The sequence below is a fragment of the Lepidochelys kempii genome, unplaced genomic scaffold (assembly GCF_965140285.1).
Source record: "Lepidochelys kempii isolate rLepKem1 unplaced genomic scaffold, rLepKem1.hap1 scaffold_96, whole genome shotgun sequence".
Classification (NCBI taxonomy): Eukaryota; Metazoa; Chordata; order Testudines; family Cheloniidae; genus Lepidochelys; species Lepidochelys kempii.
Window position 1 is genome coordinate 498,246 of NW_027621940.1, and position 8,189 is coordinate 506,434.

The window sequence follows — 8,189 nt, forward strand, 5'->3', positions numbered from 1 at the left end:
TCCTGAATCTTTTCCAATTCCGATATCTCTTTTATACGCTGGGGTGACCACATCTCCACACAGTTTTCAAGAATGGGAGTAGCATGGATTTATATAGGGGCAATATGACATTTATTGTCTCATTATCTCTCCCTTTCTTAATGATTCCCAACATTCTGTTCTCTTTTTTGACATGCACTGCGTACTGTGAACTATCCACTGTGACTCCAAGATCTCTTTCTTGACTGGGAACAGCTAATTTAGACTCCATGTCTGGTTTTGGAAGCAAGTAGCTTTAAGTGAGGGGAAACTTGGGCTATGCAAGACACATCAGACTGCCACAAGGGGTACAGCGGTCTGGAAAGGTCGAGAGCCCCTGGCCTAGATCAAAGGCATGGCGAAGGTAGACCAGTGTGTTTGGAGTTTCGATTTCATGAAAACCAGTGGGCCGTGGTATGGTTTTCCCTTCCCCGTCTGCTGTTTTAGCGGAGTAACAACCATTCACCCTGAGCACAGCCCTGGGACTCACTGACCCAGCAGAGACGGTGGAGGGATGCTAATCAGGAACTTTAGCACCAGGAAAGTGCTGAGTCCAAAGGCAGGGGCCATCGTGTGTGCTGACCAACGCGTTCCTCCCTCCCCGCATCGAAGGCAAAGCCCACGTGGGTGGGGGCCCTGCCAGCTTGTTCTCTGGGAGAAGAAGCTGTAAGGATGGATTCAGGGAAGGATCCTGCCTCGCTGGGCTGGCTGGACTCTTACAGGGACCGGAACCGGATGCAAAGCGGGGATCCCTGGAGACGGATTGGGGGCACCTGAAAAGACTTGGGAGAATGGCAGGTTCTTCCATCACTGCCACCGTTTGGAATTACAGACTGCGACTCACCCGGGCATGAATTTTACCTGCTTTAACCCCTTGTGACCCTCATTCCCTTTCCTTAGCTCACGACCCTTTAGCGAGTTTCCTACAGACCTGGCTGCCAGCGTTGCCTTTGGTGGAGGATCTGGGGTCCCGTGGCTCTGGGGTAAGTGACCGGTCTCCTGGGGCTGGGAACAACCTGGGTGGGCTGGTTTGGGGTGTACGTGACCTTTCCTCACAAAGTCCGGCTTGTCTGAGAGTCTCTGAGGGGACTGGCTGTGACTCCGGGGTCAGACGGGGGCAGCAATCCAGGAGTTCACACTGGGTGAAATCTGCTCACAGAGCACCACCGGTTGGGGGGATCTGCCCTGTTTCCTGACACCTTCTCTGAGCCCGGCACTCCCAGTGGAGCCGCTCCAGAGAGCGGGACGAACTGAGCCCTGCAAAATCAACCTAGAAGGACATTTCTCCCCTCCAGGGCGTTCCCGCCCGCCTGGACAGCTGGGTGAGCCACGGCCTCTCCTTCCCACAGCCCTCCTTCCCCTGGGGAGCTCAGCCAGCCGGTGCCTTTCCCCGGCAATGGGCCTTGCCTTCCGGGAGGGGGTCCAGACAGGACTCCTGGGTTCCATTCCCTGGCCCTGCAAGGGGAGAGGGGTCCAATGGTTAGAGCAGGGGGCTTGGGAGCCAGGACTCCTGGGCTCTATCCCTGCCTTTCAAAGGGAGTGGGGTCTGGTGGGTTACAGGGTGTGGTACTGGGAGTCAGGACTCCCGGGTTCTCTTCCTGCCAGCATCACTCGTGCACAGATAGGGGCGGGAGGCGCCCGGTAGGGGGCGGTCAGGGGACAAGGAGCAAGGGGGGTGCTTTCCCCAGAACTCGCTTTATTCAGCCAATGCACAAAAGGAACCCGCAATCCCCCCAAAGAGAACCACCAGCCGGAGGCTGCTGAAGGGAGGTGCACTGCAGCCCGGCACGCAGCAGAAGGGGAGGATGCCAGGCCGGGGCTCAGGGCTCCCTGATGCCTCCACCGGCCCTGGGAGCTGCGTAGCACTTGGCCTGGCTCAGGATCTCCGGCACGCCCTGGGCGTATTTCTTCACCAACGCTCTCTTCACGCAGGCGCCAGGGGAGCCACATCCACCCGCAATCATCCTCAGTTTGATGTGACCTGGACAGGGGGAGAGACGTGATCGGGGGTTCCCAATTCCCCCCACCCCCGCGACCCTCATGAGGTCTCTCACACACTCCCCTCCCAGCAGGACTGCACCCGGCTCTGCAGGCAGACTGGGGTCTAGTGCTCAGAGCAGGGAGCCTGGAACAACATGAGAACAGAAGAGGAATGGCCCTCCTGGGTCACCCCAAAGGTCCATCTAGCCCAGTATCCTCTGGCCAATGCCAGGTGCCCCAGAGGGAATGAACAGAACAGGGAATCATCCAGTGATCCATACCCTGTCGCCCATTCCCAGCTTCTGGCAAACAGAGGCTAGGGCCACCTTCCCTGCCCATCCCGGCTAATAGCCGCAGATGGACCTGTCCTCCAACAACTTCTCTAGTTCCTGTTTGAACCCTGTTATAGTCTGCGCCTTCACAACTTTCCCCGGCAATAAGTTCCACAGGTTTCCTGTGCATTGTGTGAAGCAGTACTTCCTTTGGTTTATTTTATACCTGCTGCCTGTGGTGACCCCTCGTTCTTATTTTAGGAGGAGTAAATAACACTTCCTTATTTCCTTCCTCCACACCCTTCAACCTTCTTTAGACCTCGATCATCTCCCCCCTTAGCCGTCTCTTTTCCAGGCTCAATAGTACCACTCTTATTAATCTCTCCTCATATGGCAGCCAATCCATCCCCCTCATCATTTTGGTTGGCATTTTCTGAAGCCTTTCCAATTCCAATAGATCTTTTTTGAGACAGGGCGACCACATCCGTCCGCAGTGTTCAAGCTGTGGGCGTCCCATGGATTTATATTGAGGCAACACGATCTTTGGGGTTAGATCTCTGTCCTATTCTCTGTCCCTTTATGAATGACTCCCAGCATTCTGTTTGCTTTTTTGACGGCCACTGCACATGGAGTGGATGATTTCAGAGAACTCTCCACAGTGACTCCAAGATCTTTCTTGAGTGGTAAATTTGACCCATTATTGTGTATGTCTACTTGGGATTACATTTGCCCATGTGCATTACTTTGCATTGATCAACACTGAATTTCCTCTGCCATTTTGTTGCCCAGTCACCCAGTTCTGAGAGACCCTTTAGTACCTCTTCACAGTCTGCTTTGGACTTCACTATCTTGAGTAGCTTTGTATCTTCTGCAAATTTTGCCACCTCACTATTTACCCCTTTTTCCAGAACATTTCGGAATATGGTGAAAAGCACTGGGCCCAGTGCAGATCCCTGAGGGACTCCCACTATTTACCTCTCTCCATTCTGAAAACTGACCATTTCTTTCTACCCTTTTTTCCCTATCTTTTAACCAGTTACTGAGCCATGAGAGGATTTTATCCCATGACAGCTCACTTTGCTTAAGAGCCTTTGGTGAGGGACGCTTTCTGAAAATCTAAGTACACTATATCCATGGGATCCCCCTTGTCCACACTCTTGTTGACCCCCTCAGAGAATTCTAGTACACTGGTGAGGCGTGATTTCCCTTTACCGAAACCATGTTGATCCTTCCACAACAAATTATGTTCATCTATGTGGCTGACAGTTCTCTTCTTTCCTCTAGTTTCAATGACTTTGCCCTGTACTGAAGTCAAACTTATTGGCCTGTAGTTGCCGGGATCACCTCTGGAGCCCTTTTTCGAAACAGGTGTGTCATTAGCCATCCTCCAGCCAGTTGAGACAGAAGCTGATTTAAATGGTAGGTTACAAACCACAGTTAGTAGTTCTGTAATTTGACGTTTGAGTTCCTTCCGAACTCTTGGGTGAAACCCATCTGGTCCTGGTGACTTATTACTGTTTAATTTATCAATTTCTTGCAAAAACTCCTGTAATGACTCCTCAATCTGGGACAGTTCCTCAGATTTGTCACCAAAGCAGAATGGCTCCGGTTTGGGAATCTCCCTCCAGGCCTCAGCCGTGAAGACTGATGCAGAGAATTCATTTACTTTCTCCGCAGTGGCCTTATCCTCCTTGGGTGCTCCTTTGGCATCTCGGCAAGTAGGACTCCTGGGTTCTCTCTGCAACTCTGCCAGGGGACTGGAGTCTAGTGGGTCAGAGCAAGGGGGGCTGGGACTGAGCCAGGACACCTGGGCTCCACCTCGTACTCTGTGTTCAGACCCCGCCCGCATCTGGAGGACTTACCCAGTCTTAATTTCCCAGATTCCACAACACAATGGTCCTCGGCGCCGGTGCAGGCCAAGACATCCTTCTCGTTCCAGTTATATGGCCCCACTCTGAGGAACGACTGGCACTGCTGGCCGTTGGGGACGGAGCTCACAGTTGGCACTGAGAACAGTCAGACACACACAGTCAGCCAAGGGTGGGGAGTCACCACACATTGGGCTCAATCCCAGCTCGGGGAAGGGAGTGGGGTCTAGTGGTTAGGAATGGGGGCTTTGGGCTGGGAGCCAGGACTCCTGGGTACTCTCCAGGCAGGTATGGCCGGAGCAGGGCTCTAGGTTTGCAGCAGACACACACCTGGGATGGCCCCGGCGTTGCAGCCGTCGGTGTCACAGCAGGCGATGTTCGCCCGCACGGTGACATTGTGTGGGTAGGTCAGCGAGAAGGGGCCGGGCTCACAGTTCTTGGGCTCCAGGCACGATTTACCCGTGTAGGAGAAGGAGGATCCCTCTGTGGAAGGGAAACAGAGCATCACCTCTCAGCTCCCCAGTGGACCCCCAGCTTCTTCATCCTCCCATTTTGTTCCATCCACCCCACCCCCAACTAATCTCATCTCCCCTCCGACCGCCGATAAAATCCTCTCTCCTTATGATCCAGGCCCCACAGTCACCCACTGCAATTCCCATCTCATCCCATCCCCCGTCTATGACATTATCATTCCAGACGGAGCAGTCCCTGCTCCTGGAGAGGAGCGGAGACTATTGGTTAGAGTAGGGGCAGGGGCTGGGAGCCAGGATTCCTGGGTTCGACCCCTGGCTTCAGGAGGACAATGGTGTCTACACTTAGTAGGAATCTTCTTTCACTCACCCAGCCTCATCTCTGCCACGACAGTGACGCAGGTCGCTTCCGAGGGGGCGCAGGGCTGCAGGGGGCCGGAGCACAATTGCTCTCTGGACGCACACACCTCGCATTGCAGAGCGCTCCCTGGAGGTTGGAAAAATCCCTTCTCAGTACAAACCCCAGCTCCCCACTCCTCCCCAGGCAGTGCCTGTGGACGAAATACCACCAGCAACCAAGAGGTGGCGCTGTGGGAGTTGTTACCACCAATGCCTCCTCACTGAACGTGTGGGCAGGCAGATCTTGGAGAAATGCCACCTGCTTTTGCAGCAGTTCTGCCCAGTTCCATTTAACTCTCTGGATGGGGAAAGGCATCTTGCTAGCTGGTCATTTGTATCTGACTTAATGCTGCAGACAAGTCTGTTTGCTGCCTGAGTGTCTGTGGCTACAATACATTTTCACCTGCTGACGTGGCTATCTGGGGTGCAGCTTGTGCCTGCGAACAAACCCCACACGTCTGTGTAGACAGAAAAACAAGAATTTGGCTGTTCTGAAGAGGGGTTTCTGCCTGGCTTTGTGGTGAACCTTTCTCACACACACACACACCCCGCCGTCACTCTCTGCTCCAGGCCTCTGCCTCTCAGAGTTACATCAGCTCAGCCACACTCGACTTCAGCCCACTTTTCATCGCTGATCCTGCCAATTCTCTTCTTCAGAATACAATTCACGCTTGTTAAGCCTTTGGATTGATGGCTGTTCGTCTCCAGCCAGCGATCCCAGGAGCATGAACTCTTTCCTCTCCAGAGCATGGGGGCCTTTAAATTCATTACGTGAGCATAAGGTAGTTTTAAGAAAGAAAGAAAGGAAGATTTTCCCACTTTGGTTTTTTTAGAGCTTTCATGTGGAAACATCAATTAAACCTCAGAACACCTTCCCCGCCCCTTCTATGCCCCTAGATGGTTGCAAAGTTATATTATCCCTATCAAAGAAATATGGAAACTGAGGTAGAAAAAAGATGTGTTCAATTCAGGGTTAAAACCAAGAAGACAGCTGAGAAGTCCTCACTCCTGACTCCCAGCCCACTCTAACCCACGAGATCCCACTCCTCTTTCAGAGCCACGGACAGAGCCCGGGAGTCCTGATTTGTAGCCATCTCTGCTCAAACTCACTACACCCCAGCCCGCTTCGACAGCTGGGGAATGAGCCCAGAAGTCCTGGCTCCCAGCTCCCCCCCTTTGCACCCCCATTCCCCTTTCAAACCCAGGGAATGAAGCCAGGAGTCCTGGCAGGAATCTCAGCACTGACAGGCAGGGGAACATTTCTAGGCAGGACGACATGTGAACGGGGGTGCTGCTCCTCATCGGGATGACCCCAAGCTCGGGCGAGAGATGGAGGAGGAACGAGAAGAAGGAAGGACAGACGGACTCAGACCCGCTGGCCAGGCCCTAGCGTGGGCTGTGGGCGTCCCAGGCTCCAATCCCTGCTCTCCCCGAGTCAGCCGGGGGACGTGGCACCGGGTTTTCCTCTTGCTGGTTTTACCCACAAATTCCATCCTGACCCCAGAATCCGCCATCCACAGCGGCACGTTCCCCAAGTGAATTCCCGCCCCCACCACCCGGCTCCCTGTGCCCGGGGACGGACGGGACTCACCTGTGGCCAGGAGAGCGGACAGCAGGCAGAGGGGCAGAGCCACCCACATGGTGCCTGGATGTTAGCTGCAGTGAGCAGAACAGCAAGGAAGCATCTGGCTGTGGTTTTATCCGGCAGGTTGGCAAATACCTGCCCCCTGGGGGATCGGCTGGGGCTGCCCCATGACATCCTGGTGGACCCGGAGATGGGAGATTTCACAACCCTGCATGTGACTTTGGCTGATCAGGTGATGCAATGTGTCTTGAGGCCAATTCCCTTGTGCGTTAGTGGAGATCAGTGGTTCTCAGCCAGGGGTCCGTGTACTCCAGGGTACACACAGGTCTTCAGGGGGTACATCAGCTTATCTTGATGTTTGCCTCGTTTTACAACAGGCCAGATATAAAGCACTAGTGAAGTCAGTACGAGCTAAAATTTCCTGACACAATGACTTGTTTGTGCAGCTCTATGTACTATCCACTGAACTGTAAGAACAATATTTATATCCCAGTGGAGTTATCTTATCATTACCCGGGGAAACTGAGAAAGGAAGCTATTTGTCAGTCACAATGTGGCCGTAACACTTAGGTAATAACATAAGAAAGGACGTGTCATAAATATAAAGGGAAGGGGAACCACTTTTCTGTCCCCGGTGCTATAAAATCCCCCATGGCCAGTGGCAAAACACTTTCACCTGTTGTCATAAATAGAAAGGGAAGGGTAAACTCCTTTATAATCCCTCCTCTCCAGAGGAAAAATCCTCTCACCTGTAAAGGGTTAAGAAGCTAAAGGTAACCTCGCTGGCACCTGACCAAAATGACCAATGAGGAGATAAGATGCTTTCAAAAGCTGGGAGGAGGGAGAAAAACAAAGGGTCTGTGTCTGTCTGTGTGATGCTTTTGCCGGGGACAGAACAGGAATGGACTCTTAGAATTTAGTGAGTAATCTAGCTAGTTATGTGTTAGATTATGATTTCTTTAAATGGCTGAGAAAATAGCTGTGCTGAATAGAATGGATATTCCTGTCTGTGTGTCTTTTTGTAACTTAAGGTTTTGCCTAGAGGGATTCTCTCTGTTTTGAATCTAATTCCCCTGTAAGGTATTTGCCATCCTGATTTTACAGAGGTGATTCTTTTCTACTTCTATTAAAAGTCTTCTTTTTAAGGATACTCAATGCTTTTTCATTGTTCTAAGATGCAAGGGTTTGGGTCTGTGGTCACCTATGCAAATTGGTGAGGATTTTTACCAAACCTTCCCCAGGAAGTCGCGTGCAAGGGTTGGGAGGTTTGGGAGGGAAAGACGTGTCCAAACTACGTTTCCCAGTAAACCCAGTTAAAGTTTGGTTGTAGCAGTAGAAATCTAGGGGCAAAGGACGAAATAAATTTGTACCTTGGGGAAGTTTTAACCTAAGCTGATGAAAGTAAGCTTAGGAGGTTTTCATGCAGGTCCCCACATCGGTACCCTAGAGTTCAGAGTGGGGAAGGAACCTTGACAGGTGTGTAGGGGAACGGATGGACAGGCGTGAAGGCAGATGGATGGATGGACAGACAGCCTCGTAGGGGAATGGATGGATGGGTGTGTGGGGGGAAGGGTGGACGTGTAGGAGGATGGACGGA

The 8,189-nt window shown here is 52.4% G+C and overlaps 1 long non-coding RNA gene across 1 annotated transcript; it reads right to left on the reverse strand.

Annotated features, from left to right (window-relative positions):
- Positions 1 to 1,697: 1,697 nt before the first annotated feature.
- Positions 1,698 to 4,219, reverse strand: LOC144930099 (uncharacterized). Its single transcript, XR_013635179.1, has 2 exons — positions 4,133 to 4,219; positions 1,698 to 1,999 (listed from the first exon to the last, which is right to left on the reverse strand). It is a non-coding gene; the product is annotated as an uncharacterized LOC144930099 (long non-coding RNA).
- Between the last annotated feature and the right edge of the window lie 3,970 nt (positions 4,220 to 8,189).